Source organism: Sturnus vulgaris, chromosome 14, assembly GCF_052056855.1.
Source record: "Sturnus vulgaris isolate bStuVul1 chromosome 14, bStuVul1.hap1, whole genome shotgun sequence".
Classification (NCBI taxonomy): Eukaryota; Metazoa; Chordata; class Aves; order Passeriformes; family Sturnidae; genus Sturnus; species Sturnus vulgaris.
Genome location: NC_142256.1, coordinates 7,235,450 through 7,259,597, shown reverse-complemented (window position 1 = coordinate 7,259,597; position 24,148 = coordinate 7,235,450). Strand labels below are relative to the sequence as shown.

General features: G+C 38.5%; 2 long non-coding RNA genes across 2 annotated transcripts in view; both read right to left on the bottom strand.

Annotated features, from left to right (window-relative positions):
• Positions 1–6,849, bottom strand: part of LOC148222134 (uncharacterized) — a 50,892-nt gene extending 44,043 nt beyond the window's left edge. Inside the window, exon 1 of the long non-coding RNA XR_015806672.1 lies at positions 6,551–6,849. This is a non-coding gene — a long non-coding RNA (uncharacterized LOC148222134). The remainder of the gene's footprint in view (positions 1–6,550) is intronic.
• A 1,936-nt stretch (positions 6,850–8,785) lies between these two features.
• LOC148222133 (uncharacterized) lies at positions 8,786–22,286 on the bottom strand. Its single transcript, XR_015806639.1, has 3 exons — positions 22,233–22,286; positions 11,340–11,442; positions 8,786–9,623 (listed from the first exon to the last, which is right to left on the bottom strand). It is a non-coding gene; the product is annotated as an uncharacterized LOC148222133 (long non-coding RNA).
• Between the last annotated feature and the right edge of the window lie 1,862 nt (positions 22,287–24,148).

Below are 24,148 nucleotides of genomic sequence, written 5' to 3'. Positions count from 1 at the left end.
AGTATATAATGGTTGAGTTTACAGTACAGTTTAAATCTCAGCAAGTTATTATCAATCCAGTTATTTTATGTGAGGAAAAAAGATGTTTTTAATGCAACAAAGAGACAGCTCTTCATTCCTTCCACGCTAACCTAACATTTGTTTTGAGACTTCCTCTCTGAGAGATTTTCAGTTAAAGAGGAGATGCTTTTGGTTATATTTTCCTGGGAAACACCACAATTTTCCTCCATCCTCTTTGCCTTGCCAGGCTTTCCCCACAGGTGTGCAGTAAGATATTTAAAGCCCTGCAAGGGTAACAAATAGAAGTTGCTGAAGTGCATTTTGGATTTGTGGGTTTTGAAATGCAAATTGGCAGCAACAGTTGTCCAAGACTGTCACACAATCAAGAACTCCCAGCTCCTCTCTTCATGAAACACAGCGAGATGCAAGCAAGGACCAGCCAACCCTAATCAAGAAGAATGTTTCTGTAATTAGATAGGATTGTTTGTTAGCCCAAGAAATTAGAGGCAGCTCTTACAGCACAAACAATAACAGAGTTTATTGCCTCTGTAGTAATTTTTTCTCTTCACAGTCCCATGATTTGCAATAACATTCTGATTTTCATTTTAAGCTGTTTGGATTTTGCTGTTCCCATTGCCTTACTTTTGGGATGTAATGAATGAAGATAATGAAATGATCTTAATAATTTACCATCACAATTATGCTGTGGTAGTTTGGGGGGGTTCTGTTCCTTTGTTTGTTTAGGGTTTTTTTCATAAGAAAACCAAGAGAACCTGCTTTTTTTGATATTTCATCTTCCCCTTTTTAAATCTGCTCCCTGTTCTCCAAGTACAGCCATTTCACCATATTAATAAGGTGAACTGAAGAAGGAACTGGAGTAAAAAAATAAAAATAAAAAAAAAAATGGGATTTCCAGGTATTTCATCTTCCTAAAAGACTGGAACAAAGCAAGTGTCCTTGTAGCATTAAGGTCAGAGAAAACAGGAACTGTTTCAGAACTCCTTTCTTGCAGTGGTTTCAGCATCCTTCCTGAAAGGACACCAAGACATCACCTCTTGTGGAGGCAGAAAGGATTTGTGTGCCTGAGCTCACGTTCTGCACTGCTCTGCACAGGGATAGATCATCCTGGAAATCGGGACACCTGCAGAGAAATCCTGTCAGGAACAGGCAACACAAAGGTGTTCAGGTGCCTCTCACACTCAGGATATTTTAATGTACTCCTCATCACAAACAGATTAACTGGCCTTGGGACAACAGTGGGCATGAAAGCTGGACCTCTGTGGGAAAAAAAAATCAGTTTTAATGGCAACTCTGCAAGATTCACCTGGATGAGGAGGAATGGCAGTGTGACATGAGGTTATACAGGTGACCAGGGCACCATAAATTATTTCCTCTCTTTCTGTGGCTGCTGCAAGTTTGATGGTGCTGAATGTGAGACTCCATAAATATGTGCAGAGGGATTTTAGAAAATGTGGCTCCTTGCAGCTGTCTCGTTCTTTTCTAGCTGGAATGTGTTTCCAGTACCTTATGTTTCAAATCTTTTCTCTGAACACTTTAATGGGATTTGCCCTTTAAATATCACCAAAAATTTTCAGTAAAGACTAATTATAACCGCCTCACACGATTTCAGAGCTCACTACATTGTAAAAGACTTGCTCAGAAGTTGGTGCCTCTCCAGCTATAGGCGTTTACACCCTGCAAAATGACACATTCCAATCTCACACTCTGACAAAAAGAACAATTTCTTTTCACTTGCCCTTGCACAAATACAAAAAAAGAAAAAAAAATAGCCAAAAGGGAAGCTAAAAGAGAAGTCAAAACTGTGTCTAGAAGTTCTCTAAGATATCTTGATGTGATGTAAATGTGAGACAGCCCCACTCTGACCCCTCTGCAAGCCTGGTGGGCTCATCCCCTTCTCCTTTCCTGCAGCTCCTCTTGGGCTGGGTGAAGTTTCCATCTGGGAGCTGTGTGCATGAAACTGGATTTCTGGAAATGGCACAAGGCTGGCATGAATGAATAGTGAAAATAACACAGGAATGATGAATAGGTGAACTTCACAGCAAAAATATCCACTGCCAGGCCAGAACTTGCTCTCTGTGGCCTTAGTGAGAACTTCAGCTGCTGAATTTCTGCTGTGGGAACAATTTGCAGGAGGATTGTGAAATATGTTATTGAATAACAACTGTTCTTTGTGTTGCTTGGGTTTTGTGGGCATATCCCAGCAGCTACACAGCAGTCAGATATGCCATAAAACTGAAAATATGATCAGTACATAAGTGGCCAGCTAAGGATAAACAGTGTCATACCTGCTCTAAACTAAAACCCACGAGCTAAATCTTCAAGTTAGCACTATCTACAGGAGAGTCTGAAAGCATGGAATTTCAGCAGTCACCCAGAGAGAGCTTGGGCATCAAAGTGATCAATAAAATATCTATTCGGGTATTATTTCTCCATAACTCATGTATGGTAACTTAAAGAAAAAAAAATCTGCCCCGACAGATGGCCCCTGGTCTTGTCTCCCATAAAGGTGATGGGGCCATATCTCAATTTTAAGTGTAAGAAGCACTACTTTATTTTATTTGAAGTGGTAGAAAAGAATAAAGAATTAAAAGTCTCCTTCTCTTACATCTCAATGTATAGTAAGTATAGTTACAATAAAGAAAAGCCCACATAAAATATGGCAATTTTCAACAAGAAGTTAAAAAAAAAAAAAAAAAAGGAATTAAAAATAACAGCTTCATTACAGGATCCTGTGAAGTTACACATTTCAGACCAAACTTTTCAAATAGCATAGCAAACAGAGTTCTCTGCAAATAAAACTAAAATCATTCCTCCACTAATTTAAAATTATCCAGCACTTGATTATTACCAATTTGTCTGTTTAAAAGTGACATAAAGGTACATTATTGTCTCTCTGCAAGGTGACAAAAAATCTGCAGGGTCTTGCAAGAACTTTACCAAGTGGGGAAGAAACCAAATAAATAGAATCTGAATATACATTAGCACAGCTTGATTTAAATTCAGACACAAGCTCTATCTCAAGCATGAGAGGACTACAGGTGCCAGCATTTGAAATAACCTTAGAGAGCAAACCAGATTCCAAGCCCTGACTCTGTTTCAGGTATTCAAGAATTCTGGTAGGAACAAATTTCCTTGCAGCACTCAGAACATTACATAAGAAAAAAGTGACAGCAGCACTTTGCATATCTCCCAGGAACACACCATTTATTTACAGGCTTAAAGAGAGCCTGGAACATTCATCTAGGCAGCTTGTTATGCAATTTATATGGTACAATTTGCTTCTAAAATAAAAGAAGAGTACAGACTGCCTTTTATGTCTTTATATAATGTGCCATGTAGGAACTATAGGCATTACACCGATTTGGGGTTGGAATCTATACTTATTTCCAATATAGTTAAGTATAGTCATTAAATTTCAAGCCTGTGTGTCCTTTCCTAATGTTCTTTCATCTAGAAACACCCTCCAAAGAAAACACATAGCACAGCTATTTCAATTTTTTTTTTTTTTTTGCTAAATTTGATCCTCCTGCAGCTTAGTATTACAGGCACAAAGAATACACGAAAGGGAGTAATAAACTCTAAAAGGCAGAGTCAATGCAGATGCAAATTTTCCCTCTTCTCAGGCAGAGCAAATGTGATTGTTCCTCTCCATGAATTACAAGAGGAACACAGATTAGGTTTGCTATAAATCTCAGAGAAATCATTTATATGGTCATATTACTGCATATCAGAGTGATAATTCATGTGACAGTTGTAGAAATCACATGAGCAGCCAGCATCAAACTGATTTTTGCCAAACTTTCTTTATTTAGCTATAACATCAATTTGCATATTTCCATTTAGTCAGCATAATTTTTAAACTGTTAAGCTAATGATAAATGAGGCTATTTATTGCCAAATGAGGAGATTATTGCACAACTGTTGATCCAGTGGCCATCCTTGCAATAACAAAGACAATTATTTATGGGTTAGCTTTGCAGTGTTTCACTGCTTGATAACAAAGACAGCACAAAGGGCCTTGCAAGGCTGACAGATTTTCCTACTGTGCACATCCAGCACGGGGGTTTGGTTTTACAAACTGATTTGAGCATTATCACCCACTTTTCAATTTAAAATGCTCAAATAAGCAAAAAAAGATTATCGATAGCAATGCATCTTCTCACACAAACAATGCACTGAAGTGCTCCAGACACGGTGATAAATATTTTGCCATTTCATTCTGAGCCATTTCTGGAGGTGTTTCCACGTTTTAACCAATATATCCCTTGTTGCTCTGTGCAATTTGTTCAGTGTATTTACCGACTAAAAGAAAAGCACTCGGCACTGTCATTAAAATATAAAGTTGCTGGAGTCATGGACATCATCAGAAGGGAAGAAAGGCAACCTATCACCCCAGGCATCTCAATGACTGCAATAAAAAGCTGCCTTTGGCATTTATTTATCCTGGTGAGATATTGTTATTGAGGAGGTTCACACGTTATATTTCATGCAAAATACCCTGTGCAGCAAGAACACACGGATTGTGGCTGGTGGGAAAGCCAGGAAATATTATCTGGATGCTGGAGTTGGAAAAGATTAGGGATGTTATCTAAGAAGTTACTGTGCTATGTTGACTGTCCTGAATAATGCAGAAAGCAAACCCCATCCTGGGCTGCATCTCCCCAAGCATTGCCAACAGCTTGAGGGAGATGGTCTTGGAGAGAAAGCAAATATTGTTAACTGAAAAACGTTTCTGAATTATATTCCCCCCCTCTAGAATACTGATTTGTGGATCTCACTAACAAAAGGAAAAACAAGCCTTGGGTCTGTGACATGTGCAGTGGAAACGGACCTGGGAAATTCTGTGAATTCAGTGCAGAAAGGAGGTTGGATCACAAATAATCATTACAGGCAGGGATAATTTCTTTTGCTGCTGAATCTTTGTGACTATTAGTCCAAGTTCCTAGGAGGCCAGTGTACAATGGAGAGTATGAAATTGTGGATATGATGTTTCAGAGGCATCCTGATGACTTTGGAAGGGTGTCATATGATGTTTAAGCTATGGTCTATTTGTCACCTGCACAGATTAAGGGTGAAAAATGTAATGCCATTAAGTCCATGGAAAAGTTCCACTGGCCTCAGTAGAAATAGGATTTACTGGGGAAAATTCACATACTATTTTCAGACAAGATGAAATTCAGAGTCTCTCTGGCCTTTTAGGCTTATATTAAAAAGCACAACCATTAACAGCTCTTCAGAGGAGGGCACGAGTGAAGTACCAGCAACACTGGATTAGGTCAATTACACAAACAAAAAGAGAAACTTCAGAAAGCTTGAATACACAGAATATCTACTTGAATAAACATTACTGCAGGTAACCCTGTGGCCTGCTCAATTCTCCTAGGTGTCATATGCTCCTACTGGCGTTTCCTGAATGGTAACCAAATCTGATTCTGTAAATGATTTGATTTAAATGTCACCAGAACCCTGGCAGTGGAATCAGACTGAGTTGCTGTGCAGAATCACCATTCTGGAGCCCATTCTGGTTTTTGTATTTTCAAAGGTTTGGCATTCAAGAACCGAAACAACATTCACTTCATTTTTAACATCTCTCTCTCTCTGTGTTCTCCATTTCCCCAGTCCTTCTCTTTTCTAAGCATTCTGTGAAAAATAAATGGTGTTTATGTTCAACACACAATAGTGTTTCTTAAACAGTACCCAAGGTGTTGTCTTTGCACATTTCACCTTCCCAGACCTGTGGTGACACCACTTCCAGTTCTAAAGTACAGACACAGCAGTAGAGAAGTTGAATTCACAGCTGTGATAAAAGAAAAATAGGGACCTGCCACAGATGAATGGTTTGGGAAAGGAAAAAATTACAAAGTCAAGGAATTAAATAAGAAACAAAGTTTTTGAACCACGACAAGAAGTTTAGTAGAAAGACACCTTGCCTAACTCCCAGTCCACAGTCTAAACTAGGAAAATTCCAAACAAGATGACTTTCTAAAGAGTCTGCCTTGAAACAAAATCCAATTCATGAAAATTCAAACAAACCAGTAAAATTATGCCAACAGCCTTCTTATCAAAAGCAATCCAATCAGAGAGAGAGGTAAACTCATGCACATTAACCTGAAAATACCAAGAGCTCAGGATCCCATTCCAGAGCCCTGCTTTGGACACTGAATTCTGGAGTTATTCCCAGTTATCCCACACAGCACAGCCCCTCTGGAGGGGAGCAGTGAGATTGCAGTGCTGTACCAAATACCTCAGACACAAAAAAATACAGAGAGGAGAGGCATTGGGACACATCTCTCAAAGGACACATTTATGTGAGCAATGCACAGCTGCAGCAGATTAAAAAACCCCAACAACGAAAACCAAGGGAATGGAAATTTAACAATAAATAAATAAATAAATTCCATCTTTGAGGCACTTTCTGCCTCTTGCTTAGTCAGAGCTGCACAGATTTTCACAGCAGCCTTGCTATAACATTTCACAACATCCCCCAAGCAGAAACACTTGGTTTCATGACACTGCAGTTCCACTGTACCTGCAGAGGTTTTCTTGGATCCTGGGGCCAGAGGGAACAACATAAATCACTGCAAACAACCTCATGTCACACCAACAACACCAACAACCTCCATGGCCTCCTTCCTTAAACACCTGGAATCAGCTGCATCTGTGCCTGGGTTGAATGAACAACAACAACTTCCTGGGAGTGATTCACTGTTTCACACGCTGAGTGTTTCTTCAAATCAAGCAGCCCCTCAGTAATGGTAAAAAGCTGTCAACTTTTCTCCTAAAAAAATTTTAAAAGAAAAAAAACAAACAACCCCCCCCCCAAGGAAAAAAAAACAAACAAAACCAAACCAAAACAAAACCCAAAAACCCCAACCAAACAAACAAAAAACCCAACAAAAAAAAAAACCCAAAACAAACAAAAAAAACCCAACCAAAAAAAAAAAAAAAAAAAAACAAAAAAACACCAAAAAAACCACAAAAAACTCCAAAGGAAAAGCAAATCCATGTTCAAACACAGAAAGAGGAGAGGTATAAATCATGAAATCATTCTGTTCTATACTGATGTGTGCACTCAGGCTACACACTGAGTTTAATTTATTGCTGCATGAAATAGGTAAATATGTTGGGTCTGACCACAGGGTTAAAATGCTTTTATCTATCAAGAATGGACACACAGCTCCTTGATACACAGGTCACAGCATCCATGTACCAAATAATGTAAAATCTTTCTGCACAAAACCATATTTCTACCTTTTTTTTTTATCTGTCCTTTCCATTTCTGGACACCACTGTGACACCACTGTGAGTTTTCTCCTCCCAAGCAATAACCAGTGGAGTCCATGTGTTTCTCCAGGCAGATTTGGGAGTTTGACCTCCTCATGCCTTCACTTTTGTGAGCAGGTCTGCAGCTAAAGGAAGAAGCAGCAGAGCCAAAGCCTCCCAACTTGTTTTTACCTCTCTATCCATCAGAAAATCTTTTATTGGAAGGAAGTTTTCTAAGTTCACACCTCCCCTCACAGTTTGTTCCAGGTGGAAAAAGAAGATAAAAAATTCCAAGGTTTATGTGTCCATTACTATTGATCTGGAAAGAAATTAAAATTCTAATGAGCTTATAATTGTAGCTTTACCTCATTTAAAATCTCTTTTTCCTGCCTGAGATGGCAACAACAACGTCAAATATCACATATGATGAATCTTTCCAGCTCTTACCAGGCACATCTTTTAATCTAGATACAAGGCTGGATAAAAATAGGGTTTAAAATCCCAGCCAGCCTCTGCCTCAGGTTTTGTATAATCTAGAAATCTAGCTACATCCATTTTTTTGATGCCAGTTGAAACCAGAGTGGGACAAACTCCTTTTAGCATGGAACAGATTGGATGGATGGAATTTAGTTCAGGTACTAGCAGAACACAGGCTAATATAACTTTGGGGAACTAATCTAAAGAGATATTTAATAGTAAAAAAAGGCAGAAAACTCAGAGGGAAAAAAAAAAAGTTGAAGAAGGATTAATTTCATGTTGATTTTAGTTTCAAATGTAGCCAATTTTAAGGTTCCAGTTCAGCAGGACTTTTAGATATAGTTATCAACACACTTGAAAAATTACTGTATAATCTTTTCCCTGCTTCAACTGAAATGCTTTAACAGATTCAACAGGTATGACAGGAGATCTGCACAATCTACTTTTCATTTTACTAGGTTACTTATTTAGTATAAACAGGAATAGTGCTGTGGTTTTAAAATAAATTAGAGGGGATTTTTTAGCTCTGAGCAGTAGTATTTGTATTTCTCAACCTATTAAAGCGACTTGGAACAAATATATACCTCCACCTTCAGGAAAAAGAAACAAATTATTATTTAATGTAATTTTAGAGAGAACAGCTGAAAACCATGAGACTATCTAAGGCAAGGGTTTTTTTTAAAAATCCTTTTGTTCCATCCTTTGCAAATCATTTTCCATGATTCATCACATAACTCGTTATTCAAGCCTTTTCCAGAGGAACCATCAGACATAAATTATTTAATGGTAACTCTGTGTTGAACATGTTTCTCTCCACTTCATAATACAGTTACCCCATTTTGGTCTGGAAATAATAACTCAAAGCTTCCTTGACAATCAGAGTGAATCACACAGAGATTTTTAATCAACTAAAAAATGGGTAAAGTTAGGAAGAGAACTAAAACTCCACCCAGAACCTATAGAAACAGGGAATCGCAGCAGTATTTCTGTTCTTTGTGCTTCCCTTTGAGCTCTACACATCAATCACATCTTTAAAATAGAAAGGAGGAGAATTTTAAATAATGAGGTGAACAGGTAAGCCCAAGCAACTCACCTTTCTTGTAACTGTTTACCAGATTTGTCTCGAATTGGGCTCCATTTAAAGCTCAGATGTGAAGGGAAAAATCTTGTTCCTAGGGGGCACAGGGAACCCAATAACTTTCTTCTTCATGCTTAATAATCTTGTATGTGAGGGACCAATCTAATTTGTGGAAACGGATTGTACCTTAGGGATATGTTATTTCAACCCAAACTGAATATATTATTCATTCTAAAAAGCAGCAATAAAGATTATATAAGATGTAATTCATTATTTTTTCTAAATGTTCCACCATTCCACGGGGAGATGAGACTTAAATAGCTTACAGGAAGCCTACCTTAATTAGGTTGCTTTTCAAATCAAATATAATATAATTTTAACATTAAAAAAAAAAAAAAAATGTCACTCAAGGGAAGCATTCCATTTACAAGGATGATTAATGAAATTTAAAGGGGAGAAAACCCACATAGATCCATGGGTAAGGGATGATGTGGAGTAAAGTGGGAGAGGGAAGGACACACACGAAAATGGACGTGGACAAATGTGCTGTGAGCTATACACAGATATCCCTCTCATATTCATGCATTCCTGCACACACTCACACAGAAAGGCAATTTGTTACCAGAGCAACCACGGCCAGTTGGCTTTTTTGTCCTCCATCAGAGTTGGTTTGCATTTCTGTTAACTCATTTTAGCCATAGAAGCTCAGAAAAATTGGTGGTACAAAGGGATTTATGTAAGATTTGTACTCACGTTCGCATTTGTAGGAATGGTTTTTCCATTTCTATGAAAAAAAATAAAAATACATAATTTTTTTTTTTTTCAGAGATTAACACAGTTCATTGTAAGACAGTGAAGGTATAATTAAGGTATTTCACCTCGGTGGGGCTATTAAAATCCTGATGTATATGCCATAGAAATGAACAATGCTTTTCTGTGCATTGAGTAATGCTTCAGTTTCTCAGATCCCAGAATGCATTAATTTCCATAAATATTGACTTTTAATGAGGGTCGTGGTCAATGATTTAATTTGGGGACTCCAATTCCACTGTCATTTAAGTACCAACAATAAAAGCTGAAATTCAGCTTCTTTAATTCCCATGTATCCCTTGCTAAAGACATTCAGTGCTAAGTTTTCTAAACCTTCAAACAGCCTTGAAATGGAGGGCTTGAATTAGGCAGCAAAATCTGAAACTTCTGGCCTTGCCCTGTTTGCATCCCAGTTAACACCATAGGAAACACTCCAGGAAAATTCAGGTATCAAGGATTTAGACATCCTAGGGAGCCATGGTCCTGGCCTGGGACATGATGGATACAATCCACCTAGAATTCTTCTTTTTCCAAAAAACTCTTTGAAATTAAGATTATTTTGACTAAACAGTGAGTGAAGGAAGAAAAAAAAAGCCATGAATTAAATGCTTTTTTTCCAATCTCTTTGTTTCTTGGTTTGTTTCATTTTTGTTTTGCTTTGGTTTTTCTGTTTTGTTTTGTTTTGTTGTGTTTTAAAGTAGTCTGGCCAAGGACCACTCACATCTTCTCTATTAGAAACAGATCCATCCTGTAAGTCTGGTCTATGCTTTAAACAAAACAGACTAATGTATTTAATTAATTACAGTCTGTTCATCAGAGACACTTTTCCAGTAAATAAAAATCATATTATCTCCAGAGAAATGACATATATGAAGTGGTTAGGGGCTGCAAACAGCAATTTTCCTCATAAATGGCAATGGGGATTTTGTAATATGATTTCACATAGAGCTCAGATATTTCAGTTTATAATGTTAAGATGTACTTCACTAGATCTGTGAAAAAAATGTTATTAGTTTTTGGCTTGGTGAGAGACTACAATTTTTAATCAATTCTGGGTCAATCAATTTCTAGTTTGCTTAGAACAAACAACAGATGTTGTTTTGAGTCAAACGAGCCTTTGTTTTTAGCTATATACTTTAACCTTAAAACCTGCTATTTAGTTTTAGCCAGCTTTAGATGAGATGTTATTTCAAAATATCCTTTTTAAAAAAAAAAAAAAAAGCCTCTATGCCTGTTTATTTTCAAATTTTGAAATGTATTTCAAATTCCAGTTGACTTTTTTGTATGGACAACCCAATGTACTTGCCAAAATAAAAAACCCCTACTCAGAAGTCTGTGTCAATCTAGACAAAAAATGAAGTCACTCTGGACATTTCATCCACTGCAGACATCTCTGTTTCATCCTCCACATCTCAGTCTTCCTGTACCTTCAGAAAGACGAGGCTGCAGTAAGAAGCAAATGTGAAGCCCTGAGAGACTTAGAAATAGCCAGGAGTCTCTTGGTGATGAACAAAAACCAATTAATCAGCTCCAGGCAGCAATCTGAAAGGCAAACAGGCAGAGGGGCAGATTGTCCAGCACAGGCACCATGGACCTCATTTTATGGAGTATATATATATATATATATATAAATATATATATGTATTCCTGTGCAGATGTAAAACAAATTACAGCCTTTCTTGTGACTCACATTTGATGTATTTAACGATGTTTGACAGATGCCAATCCTTTTCAGATGTTCTTCCATGTATCACATCTTCTCTGTGTCTGCTCCTCAGCCTTCTCTAAATCATCTGTTAAGCAAATATGGAAATATGGGAAAGCAAACATGGAAAACACCAAATCAAGGGCTGTGGCATTTTGGACACATCCCAGGCATCTCACAGGGCCAGTCCCTGCCATCCTCCCACAGCAGGGCTGTCAGCACTTGGGAATGATCCTTTCCTGAGGATCCAGGGAGCTGGGACTCAGAACATCCCCCAGAGTCTGAGACCCCTGGGAGGCATCAGGGAACCCTTGGGCACTGAGTGACTTCATGGCCCTTTAGGAGGAAAAAGGGCTTTGACACCAGCACTGAGAGCTCTCCAGAAATCAGCTGAGCCCTTGTGTTGACCAGGGGAAGCAAAGCAGGAGCTGCTGGCCCAGGTGCTGCTCCTCACACCCCGTGGTGATGTCCCCTGTGCTCAGGTGGGCACATCTCAAAAACCAGCAAGACTTTACTGCCCCTTCCCCTCCACGTTTCCTCTGTCCCTCCTGATGTTCTGGAGCTGGCTTCTCCTCAACCTGGAGCTCTTTGAAAGGTCTCAGCCCTCTGCCAGGGTCACAGCACGTCCACTGTGCTTCGTGCAGGCACAAGGTCACAGCTTAATAACAACAGAAATGCTTGAAATTAAATATGGGGGTTTCTGTTTTCCACATTCAGGTGAATTATTTAGCATTCAGCTATGGTCACCGCAGTTTAGGTAAGTGGGGGTCACCAAGGAATAAGGAGAGGAAAATAAAAGAGAATTTCTGGAAGAAATATTTTTCAAAGGAAAGGAAAGACTTCAGTTGTCGGGTTTTATTTCCTATGGTTTTACAGCCTGGTCTTTGATTTTTTGTGCAAGAAACAGTCTGCCTGTCTTATCTGTGAAAGAAGATAAGGGCACATCACATCATAGTATTTTGAACCAACTCTTAGCCTTAGACTCTGCTCTAAGGTCTCATTATTCCCAGAGGATATAGATAGAAATGTCTGTCTCTGGCACGATTTTTTTCCCCCTTCAAATTATATGACAAGTCTTTAAGAGAAGTTATTTGTCCATTATGCTACAATATGTCTGGGAAAGGTATCCATCATGACTGAGGAAAAATCATTCATTTTCAGACCTGTCAGTCTGAGCAGAGAGAATATGGAGCATCTCAGCATGGAGAAATAGAGGCAGAATCCTCCACTAAAGTTCAGCACTGCCAAGGCACCTCTGACATCCAGAGTTCGTTTTTCCTTCCCAGCAGTTCCTTTTACATTTTCAGCAGCAGGAAGTTCATGCTTGCAGTTGGAGTGCAGCTGTTTTAACTCTGGTAGCAGCAGAGTGCTCACAAGGAATGGGGAAACTCAAGTGCAAACCACCTGCACTTCTGCCGGGCAGGAAAAGAGCAGAGAGCTGCACACTCCCAGTTTATCCCAGTTTGTGATGTCACAGCGAGGATGAGGCAGGGAGGAGTCAGCACAAAAATTCAGAAGAGATGTTAGTAAACAGAATTAGGCAGGTGCAGCAAAATTCTGCGTATTTTGGAGGGCACAGACACTTGCCCTGCAATGGGATGATGGTGTTAAATGCCCACACATTTTTACATCAGACCCCAAGAGCTCACAGAAATAACAGCACTGACAGGAAGCAAGCTATGATCATAAAAACTCCATTAATCCCTTCTGTAACAGAGATTTCTACATGCCTCTTTAGATCAGATCACACAACAAAAAGAAACAGCAACTAAAACTAGAAACAAACCAAAAAACCCTAGAAAATCCTCCAGGTTTTAATGAGAAATCCAGTTGTACAGGTTAGTTAGAAATAGAAATTGTGTTAACATTAGTTAATGGGCAATCATGGTATTTTAAAGTGTTCCTTTGCAGATTGTTCCCCACATAATGACAAGACAGGAAACAATTATCCAAGTCCTTAATCCTGACCCTTCATAAATTAGGATTCTCCTTCTGCTACAATTTCTCACCCAGTACCACAAGACCACAGTTGTGGCAGGAAAAATTCCTATTAATGATGGATTGATTCCACAGTATGAATATCTTAAAATAAGACCAAAAGAAAAAAGGGAAAAGAATAAGCCAAACCCGAGTTAGATCTTCCAAACTATAGCAGCAGAAACATCAGCCTTCATGCTTCACTTATTATGGGAATGGAATAATTCCCATTAAAAGGTGGACTGCAATTCATAAATACAACTTAATTTAGCTTATCCTCAAAGTAGTGGGCATTAAAAAAAAAAAATCAACAAAACAAAACGAAAAAGAAAAAAGCATTTTTGTCACACAAAACCATGTACAACAAAACAAATTGTATGTGTAATTGTATTTTGACCATGTTCTTATTATCTATCATAAATCTTGTGTCTGAGTATAGATATAGTACAATTACTTTCAACATTTGACATAATTGTTTTGATCTTAACTGTTATTCATTCTGAGAGAAAAATACAGTGGATAATACCAGATAACAAAGGGAGCATTTAAGAGTAATGATGCTGCTCAACAAACCCATTGTCATTCTCCCATTTAATAACTACACTTAATGGTTATGTTCTGTGTGTGGCCCAAATTATGTGGCAATTCTTAATATAATGATACAGCTGTGGTAACTCTGCAATCCCTGAAAAGCACAGCAGAGAGCCTAAATAAAAACACCCCTGTGTGTCACCCGTCTGTATCCAAATGTTACATTAGTAATATTTCAAATTGAACAAAAAAACACTATTAAGCTTTTATTTCACAGCAGGTGACATCCAATTCACCTAATTTTAGCCACCAGAAAGTGGAGTCTAATTCTAAAATATCAATTTATTGTACCATCAATTACCAGGAGATAATTAATTCCTTCTTAAAATGTAGAGGTTGGATTGTTCTCTGGGGAACACCTTCACTGACTACAGATCACTTCCAGACAAATCTTGCAGACTTGGCACCAAACAGGAACAGAAATATAATATAACTGTGATTTTCTGTGTCATTTGACTTCTTTATAACAAACAGCAACTTCAACTATTCCAAGAATTAGAAGTCTCAGAAAACCCTCTGAAAACCTCCAATAGGACAGAAAAAAAAAGCCCAGCAGACCACGGATATCCAGCACAGCATTGACTACAGGAAGTTTTTCTTTTTTAGATTGTTCATTCTTAGGGTCTAATTTTCCAGTTAACTCGGAGGTGAATTTGAAATGTTGATATATGTTCATAATGAGCATTAAACCCCTTCTTAATTTCTGCACAAGAGCTCCAACTTCCTGAGCACAGTGAGTGGCCTTCGTTCTGGAATGTACCTGACTGTGCAGATCAGCATTCAGTTGTGACCATTTAATTAAGAGCCCCAGGTCATTCTGCAGAGCAGATGTAGTGGAAGGAAGGAGGAAGATTAATGGAGTTGTAACTTCTCCCCTGGGGAAGGATGGGCTGGCACAGAGCAGCTCCCCTGGGTATCTTCACTCAGGCCATCAGCTGAACCCTCCCCTTGAGGGAATAACTCATCATCCCCATCATTCCTTAACACAGAAATATTGCTCCATTTGCAAACTTTGCATATTCTCTGTCTGTATCCAGCAAATATCAACTAGTCACTAACATCCCAAGGCTTTCTTTTCTACCCATTAGCAACTTAAAATTGTTTTCTGTGAGGGAGTCACTTCTAAATTTAATCTGCAAAATACCCTGTTATTCCCTTTAATGAGAGTTAGGGAGAAAGGAGCTGGAGAAATCCAGACATCAAAATGCTGCCTGTCCTGACCAGGCCTGCAAGTTTGTCAGGATAGAACACAGCAAGTTTGAAAAGACAAATTGCACAAAACCAGAGGTGTAATATTTGCATCAGCATTGTAATAATTAACTCTTTTAAAGTCCCAACTCAATTGTTCTTTTATTTTGTTTAGAACCAATATCATTCCAGTTGACCTATAACACTCAAGTCGTTATTTTTACCTTATCCAATACTGGGGCAATTTTATAACCTCACTTTTTTTGTGCAACCCTTCTTTTCTTTTAAATATTGGTGTTAATTGTGGTTCAGAACACCACAGTCAGTTCTTGTCTGCCTCCAGAATTCATGTCTCCTGGACTAGAGGATTACATATTTTGCTTTCAGTAAATGTAATTTCCTCATCCTCTCCACTTAGAGCTGACAACATTTTTATTTCTCCAGGGTTGGAAAGAGCTTCTTGATTTTAAATCCTGGTATGACTTATTTCTTACACTGGTCTTACAAAGCTATTTTTAACCCAAATACTCTTTATGTTGAAAAACCTTCCTTTTTACTTACTCTATTCACTATTGATATCACTATTATATTTTTTCTTCCCCTTAGTAACTGCTTAGAACCTTTTAAATAGTTACTTGTGTTTACTACCAGTTTCCTGGTTTTATATCCCTTATCCTGTTTTATTGCTGCTCTCCTGTGTCCTTTTTCACCCTGCTGACTGCCTTGCACCCTGGAGCTTTATTTAGGGAACAATATAGGGGATAAAGCATGTGTTAAATTTAATTATTTCCAATCCCTATCACTTTCAATACTGTAGGTATTATATATCTTTACATCTATCAGAGCAACTATTCCAACTGCTTTTAAAAATCAGCATTCCTGCTCCTTTTGTTGATTAAGACTCAGCAGCCCTCAGTGGCTTGGCAGGCACAAAATCAAAACAAATCTGCCCAGTTTGGGGCAGACTGAGGCTCTTCCATCTGGGTGAAGTGATGGGACACCACACATGGATTCATAGCTTTGTAGCATCCATGGATTTGCTTCATCCTGCTGGAGCTACTTGCTTTAAGTATGGGTCTGCAAATAATTCTCGACTTTAGTTTTTAATTTAATTCTTTAAAAATAGCTCACTTAATAAAGTGGCGGAGATTAAACATATTGGGGGAGAGTGATTTTTATGGGAAAAATAAATGCCTCTCGTATAAGTGACAAGGCAGTATGCTGCAAAAATAAATAAGATTGAAGATAAAAATACTAAGGGGGGAAAAAAGGATATTTTACCAGTGGTGAACCAGTCTCTCAGGAGGAAAAAATCACTGGGAGAGGAACTGTACATTAATCTGCTTTCCATTGCCATCTGTGTAAGGTCTGAGTGGAAGGAGGGCAGCCAGAGCTCCGAGTTCCTCAACTCCCTTCCCTCTTTTCTTTTTTAACACTTCTTTTTTTTTTTTTTTTTAAAAATAAAAAAGCTGCAATTTCCAGCAGAGGTTGGTGCTCTCAGCACATGCTGCTTCCTGGGCCAGGCTCACCTGGCTTTAAGTGATGCTGGGCAGAATAAACGGATGGCAGAGCAGGAGCTGGGGGCAGGACTGGAGCAGATCCTGGAGGGGACAGAAGCTTCACAACTCTTAAATTGTTTTTTCTCCGTACAGCAGGAGTGATAAGACCTGGCTTTATCTGAATGCTCCCTGGACCGATTGTTTTTTTTTTTCCTCTCACTGTCCTCACAATACCTCCACACAACTCTGGAGTCAGGTACTTAAAGTCTGAGCAACTTTCTGCTGTTTAAGACACGAGTGGCTTTGGGGGAGGCTGCAAAATAAAATAAAATCAAGGGCGGAATTTAACCTTCATTGTTTTGCTGCGTGGTTACCAGGAGCTTTACGGTGCAGTGACCTTTCTATAAATCCAAGGTTTAATTATATACAATTACAAGCCACTTACTAGCCAGGTTTAGCATGTTCTGCATGGCACAGACAAACTCCTCCACCGTTGCTGAAAAAATCCCCAAGCAGTACAGACATATAAATAGACTCGAATTTCTTTAATGCAGGCATCATAATTTAGTTGATATTTCACTGCAAAACTTCGTGCCAGACATGAAGACATCTTCATCCATAATGATCAACCCCAAAATAAAGGAAGATAAATTGTGTTTGACAATATTAGGCTTGCACATGTCTCTCTCCTCCTTTACTCAGTTTGAAAGGGATTCTTTGCACAAGCCTTGCAATTTCTTTTTCTTAGGGAGAGTAGAAAAGATGCAGTGAGGAAGTCATTATATGGAATAACTAGTGTGGGATTCCCATATGTAAAAGTACTCTGAAATTCAGCTCTTTATAAATCAGAATATCAGTATTTTCTAATTCTTGTTTGGATTTTACCCGAATACATTTCCTGTCCTTCCAATACTTAATGTGATATAAGCTTTATTAAAGTCACTTTTGGAAGCATTTGAATTTGAACACAAAGTCTCTTAATAATAATTATCTGATACAACACATGAATATTGAATATGAATATGATGCTACTCAATACTTCAGTTGCCTCGTTACTTTAGAAGCCATTTAAATATGATGTAAGCCCTGAAATGATTAATCATACAGTCATGCTTAGGCAACAACATCTTATATGTATAAAAAGGCAAGAAAAATCTGCTCTATAAAGATTAGAGGGCTGAGAGTTAATTGTGCTCCAGTGAGTGCTGTGCAACACAGCAATACCCAAACTCATTTTAACCCTTCTTCTTACTGGTACAACTGTGTAGAGCAGCTGAAACTCAGAAAAAAGCTCTTCTGCTCTGAAAAAAATGAGAAATGTTATAGCCCAGATCAAAGATTTCTAAAATAAAACCATTATTTTTAACCTTTAACAGGAGGACTGGGGGAGTGCATCACTCTGTCCAGTTAGAGCTTGGCTTAGAGGCTGCAGGGTTTGAGGCTTTCTCTTCTAGGCCTTTGAAACACAGCAAAAAATCGAAGCAAAAATGGGTTTTAGGGCATCTTTCTGCTGTCAGCTGGAGGACAGACTGAATAAGAATGTCTGCTGAATATTTGTCATTTTCTCCTGATTATGAAGTCCCACAAGTCTATGAGAACCTTGTATACTCACATAAGTTTGTTTTATAGACTCAAAGGATGGTTCCGCTTGGAAGGGACCTTAAAAATCATCTAATTCCAATTTTTTATTCCACATTTCTCCACTTTTTCCTTGTGCTGTCAGTATATGAAAGGTCTGAAAGCTGCCTTATTTCTGCAGACTTTTTGACAGAGCTGTTCTCTGTAAAGCTTTTCAGAGATGGATGGAGGCTTGAGTAAAAGCCAAAAGGCATTTAGAAGGAAATGTCCTATGAAAAGAGACTGCCCAGGCCTGGGATAATGGAAAGAACAATGTGGTTTTGACAACTGCAAGGGAAGCAAAGGGGAGAAAAATCAAAAAGAGGTGAAGTGAGTCCTTAGGCAGCTGCTTTTTGTTGTTGTTTTCCATTTTTCCTGAAAGACTGGACCTGCAGACAGCAGTCAGAGGGTCTTGGTAGGTTGGAAGTTAAAAAACGAATCTCTGATTTTTACTCAAGAGTTTCTCTCCTTCCCAGTACACTGATTCCAACTACTCAAAACTGGAATTAAACTTATTTGAACCTTCTGTCAAGGTCTTTCCCTTTATGCTCTGCATCTGCCAGCTCCCCTATTTCAGTGTATCTCAAAACAAATGGCATTTTATATTAAAAGCATATCAGTCAAAACAAATAGCTTGCAGGATTATATTAAAATACCTATTGACATGAACAAAAATTAAATAATACATCATATGAAATTCAGCAGCTCTGTACCTGAACAAACCCATATCACTCAGGGCAACTCACAAAACTGTTCCAAATATTTGTTAAAACAAGATGACAAAGGCATTTAATTAAAAAAGATTATATCTCTGTTTATCATTGTTGCATTTCTTCCTTGCCAATATTTAACCTTTGCACATTCATAGACTATACAATCCATATTTTCTACAAGTACAGTGAAAATGAAATAACATTAAGATATACTAATTATAAAAAGTACAACCACCACTCACTAGCAAATTGTAATTCCCTACACTCATTCTAGCTGCAGAATTACATTTTTTTTTAATATTACTGACACCCACGAACTATTTCAAGACAGAAAAATTGTATTTTATAGAGAAATCATTATTTAGCAAGAAAATGTTTGTCTTGACTGAAATATAGGATTTCATTCCCCTGACTAAAGTGCCCAAGTTAGAAAGCTGCTCACACACTTTATACCTAAAAGGAGAAGCTGGCTTTTCTCTGGAGGGTCCAATGCAAAGCACCTAAGTTAAATTCTTACTCTCAATTGCCCTCTGGAGAAATCTCTCTCTTGTCATGAATTTCATTGGAGGCTTAAGAAGATTAGCTTCTGGTTTAGGCACCAAAAGCTGCTGGAGTTAGATGGTGCAACTCCCTCTTTATGTACCAAACAGGCTGAACTAAACACTGAACCACACTTCCTTTGCATCTACAAATTAACGAGCTGTAACGAATTCCCAGTATTCAAATTAAATCAAGTCACTATTACTTTTCTTTTCTTTTTTTTTTTTTTTTCATAAAATGACAGTCCATGTTTAGATTAAAACGAGAAGAAAAGTGAAAGTGGCATTTGCCATCTTTTTAAGCTGTTATCTTCTTATTGCTGGCAAGAGTGCAGGAAGCATTTGGACTATTGAATTCCTTGCTATTTTTCCATATGGATTGCCAGCAGCAGTTATAGCACTCCCAATTCCATTTTACCAAACTGACTCGCTAAACAGAATTAAGGGCATTTACCCTCTGGAAAGAAGATGAAAACGAGTAAGCACAAAGAAAGAAAACTTGTATAAACGAAGAAAACGCAGAGGAAGCACTTCACCCTGCACTTGGCACTGGGTGTCAGAGCAGGCACCGAGCTGAGCAGGGGCTGGGTGATTTTTGGAGAGCAGCATCAACACCACAGAGCTCTGTTTTCCTCCCCCAGAGCCTGTCAGCCCCCGGTGAAATCCGCTGGATTCCAGGTGCTGTCTCTGCTTGCCTTGACACGAGCCAGTGATTTGTGTCCCATTCAATTTAGCTCGTGTGAGAATACTCGGGGCTGCTGGCCATGTGTCAGGGGCTGATAATTGCATTGATCCCCCAGCTCAGCCAGGACACTCTGCTGGGGGATGGGGGCTGGCTGGAATTAGTAAATTTGACTTTTTTTGGCTGCTTTGATTCCAATCAGCCTTGCCGGAGTGATGTATAAAATAGGGAGTGCTAAATGTGCCAATAAGCGAATTACTTTTCAGATTATGTTTCTGGTGCAGATATTGATGAGTGGGCTTTGTGAGCTGAATATAGCAGTTTGTTACATTCTATTTCCTATTGAACAGGTGAATGGACTGATAAAATGAAGGAAAAAAACCCCTCTGTTCACCTGCAGAGTTGCTTTTTTTAAAAAAAACAAGTTTGTTTTTAAAGAGCACCACAGTTATTTCTAACAAAAGTTTTCACTCTTCTCTTTTTATGTTCTCATCAGGAAAGAGCTGTGAGGGAGAAGACCTTTCTTCATGACAATAGACATTCAAAAGCAAAGCTTATAAAACAGACTAAAGACAAAGCTGCTGGAAATAGAGCCAGACTTCCATTATTTTGGGGTACAAGATCATTGCTAGCTGATCCTGCATCAGAGCCCAGTCACCAATTTTTATTTTTTAAATCAGTTTTTGAGATGTTCTAGCTATGGACTTCCCTGACTAATTCCCTGAAATTCTTTATTAAAAAGCCCCAAATATCCAAAGATAATCAGCAGGGCATTAAACTGTCAGTGTGTAGTCCCTCATTTATCATATAAAGATACTCACACCTAATTTGAACAGTGACGACTTTTCACGGTCCTTGTGTCTCTCTCGTTCCTTTTCTAATATTCCACTTAAGCAGAATCCCTCTAAACCTGGGAAAGAATAGGTGCAACCTGAGAGATTCATTCACAGCTCCATTCCACAGCTCTCCCTGAGCACCCACAGCTCCAAAGAACTTTCTGGAAGGTGCAGATGTTCAGCACCTGTTGAGCAGCACTGCCAGGAGGATCCTTTTGGCAGCATTTGCACGACTCAGGGAGGTGTTCAAGTCCCTCATCCTTTACTTCTTCAATTTTTGGACAAAACCTGCTGTTCTGCATACTAAATATTGCAAGAATCAAATTTTAGTATCAGTCTCACGGCTGTTCAGCCAAATTTTGCCAGTTTGTTTTGCTTTGCTGAGCACAGACACAAGGAAATTGCATCGAAAGATTAAACGGGGTGGTTTTGAAAGGAAAATGTTATTTAAAGTCAGCAGAAGTGCATGTTTGAAAGGGAGGCTGTCCATAATCACCTAAACTTGTAAATCATAATTGAAAGCCAAACACTTGAGATTATTCCCCACCCGCTTATAAATGCATTTTAAAAGAGCCAATGTTTAAGATCTAATTTTTTACTGCAACAGAACCCCCCCCCCCCCCCCATAATTACCCTGTAGGCAGAAAAGGAAATGAAAAACAGGTTCAAAACCACTTATGGATACTTTAACTGCTTTAGTAAAGTTTTTGCTTGATACACTAATTTTATTTTCAAAGCTCAAGGTGACTGGGGAAAAGACCTTGGGTTATTATATTCTATTCTTCAGTAGTGAATGTACCATACACTGTCATGTTGTCCACACTCAAATAAGTGAAATTCCAGGTCTGCAAGAATACGAGAAGTATTAATTTGTTGAATTTGCCCTTGGACAGGTATTTTCAACAAAAATTGCATATATCAAAGTAATAAAGAACTAGATGCAAATCCTGACTGTTGAAAAACATGGTCATTAATTTATAGGTTAAGAGCTGTGATCCTCTTCTTTGAAAAAAAAAAAAAAAAAAAACCAACCAAAAAACCAAAAAAGAAACAGTGGGTGGGTGTATCAGCACGGATTCATTGGCAGGAAATTACATTTCTAAGAGGAACAAATTAGGATAACCATAAATCCTATGGTTTGTTAATTCATCAGCACAGCAGGACCAGCTTAAATAGCAGCCAGTGAGCACATGTGGAATCCACAAAACTGGGTACAGAGTTTCAGTGTCTGCTCACCTCCAGGTGATGTGGAAGTTTCAGCTAAAAACCAAGGCAAGTTTTCAGGTGGAGTCTGATGGAACACTGACTGAAATGAGAAGAAAAATAATCAGTTTAAAGTTCCTTCAATACAAAGTCATGAATTACAAATCTTACACAATTAATTGTGGTGAATCAGATGCCTACTTTACCCGTAGATTTTAGATTTTATGTGGAAATATGGACAATTCTGATGGTGAAACACAAGATGCTGATTTTTTTTCCTTTCTTTGCTTCACTTTTTAAGTGGTAGGCACACATGCTGTATTGTAGGATTGATTACTGGGCTGAATTCGATAATGAAAAAAATACACAAAGGTTGCATTGAAATTAAGGTACTTAAGATTCATTGAATTCAGCACTTTGCTCCTCTCACAAAGTCATTGCTGGGCAATGAGCAAACCTCAGGAAATTATACCCAGGGCAAGGTTTTGACTATTTGCCCTGCTGGGTGATTTCAGCCATGCCACACATTTCATGATTCCCTGCTCAGGGTGGATGTTTGGGTTCCCAATCGACTCTCAAGGCTCTGTGTCATTCCAGTGCCTGAGGAATCGTGCACAGGCATCCAGGGAAGGCTCCTTGGCTCCCTTGGCTCCCTGAGTGACTGCTTGGCACAAAAAGCTCCCTCCTGCCCAAAGGGAGAGCTGCATCCAATGCAGAGCAGTCAGCCAAGAGCTTTGGAACACAGCTCCCAGAACAGGCAGCATCATCAGATTCACAGCACAAAAGGAGCCTGCTCTTGCATCAAATGGGTGAGACAAAGAGATCCTTCATCTGGCAAACAGCAGGAATAGGATCAAGGAATCCTTAAGGTCCATCTATACTGGTTTTTCTTCGTGTCTTCTTCCACATCGTTTGACCTTGGTGCATTAATTTTCCTGAATATATTCCCTCTATTTCTGGTCTGTTCATCAGGCACAGTTTATGGCTTCAGCTGCTCTCAATTAAAAAAAAAAAAAAAAAAAAAAATTAACTGCTTAAACTGCTAATATGAGAGGAAAGGGAAAAAATATAACGTGGGATGCATAAGCTGGTAAAAACAGGCTGTGACAGGCAGGAGTTTGAAGACCTTGTCCTCCAACAACCACTTCTGTCCCAAAGAGCAAATCATTCCAGGAGGGAAGCACACATGAACAGCAACTTGGCTCCTTTAGGTTGTCTGTCTAAATAAAAATAGGTTTTGCCTTTAAAGGCTTATAAAGGACTTGTGTGTCTAAGCAGAAAACTTGTGATCTTTACAAAGAAATGATGGCAGCTACTACTGTATAGAATTTTTTATATCTGGAATTCAGAATATTCCAGTTTCAGAGTCTAAAATATACATATAAAATATGTTCATTTTCTCCAAGGAAGAGGAGAATGATCCATGAGCAATCTCAAGCACTAAGACTCTTTCTGTTCTAGTATCAAAGCTGGTTTAGAATTTTTAGCTGACCACTAAAAAGATGCATCAGTCAGTTTTGAATCTTAACGACCTCCTAATTATTGCATGTAACTAATATGTCTCCATTATTACTTCAAAAGAAATATCTGTACATTGATACACAGACCAGCTTCAAGTCACTGATCTGAACACACCCCCGTGCAGAAATTTATGAAGGAACACACTGTCTATAATGAAAAATGTTAATTAAAAAGAAATAAATAAAAAATCCCAGAAGCTCAAAAAGAGTACTTAGCCAAAAAATAACAAGAAACTGTAAAAAATCCATAAATTTAGTAAAATATCTGATAATATCAGTCAAAAGTGCTACCCAGCCACCCACAATGAAACACCACAGACTACAAAGCCTTGAAGGCCCTTGTGCTGAATCTGCTCCATCTTCTCTGATGCTCTGGGTTACCAATACAGAAAATATTTCCACTTTCACAGTTCCCTGCCACATCTTTCT